The sequence below is a fragment of the Pteropus vampyrus genome, unplaced genomic scaffold (assembly GCF_000151845.1).
Source record: "Pteropus vampyrus isolate Shadow unplaced genomic scaffold, Pvam_2.0 Scaffold235, whole genome shotgun sequence".
Lineage (NCBI taxonomy): Eukaryota > Metazoa > Chordata > Mammalia > Chiroptera > Pteropodidae > Pteropus > Pteropus vampyrus.
Genome location: NW_011889016.1, coordinates 698,661 through 699,020, shown reverse-complemented (window position 1 = coordinate 699,020; position 360 = coordinate 698,661). Strand labels below are relative to the sequence as shown.

General features: G+C 70.8%; 1 protein-coding gene across 1 annotated transcript in view; it reads left to right on the top strand.

Moving 5' to 3' along the window:
- SLC6A3 (solute carrier family 6 member 3) overlaps positions 1–360 on the top strand; it is a 66,074-nt gene that overhangs the window by 22,428 nt on the left and 43,286 nt on the right.

The window sequence follows — 360 nt, the reverse complement described above, 5'->3', positions numbered from 1 at the left end:
GAGTCGCGCTCGTGGCCCAGCACGGCTGGAGGGCGGCCCCTCGGAGGACACAGCAGGCCGAGCAGGCCCGTGGCCACCCCTGCTCCTCCCGGCAGCGCCGGAGTGGGGGGAGGCTGGCGGAGACGCCACGCTCACGACTTGGAAAGACGGCCAGGGGCTGCGGATGGGGCTGGGCTCAGCCTTCTCGGTCAGTCACCTGCCCGTGGGCCAGGCCCAGCCCTCCTGCCTTGCTAAACACACCTGTCTGCAGGTGCCCGGCTGCCCACTGTCCACAAGACGCTCTTCCCGTCTTACAAGCGCTCTGGTTTGCTCACGGGTCCCTCCGCGGGCCCCGGGTCCAGTGGCCTTCCCGGTGTCCTG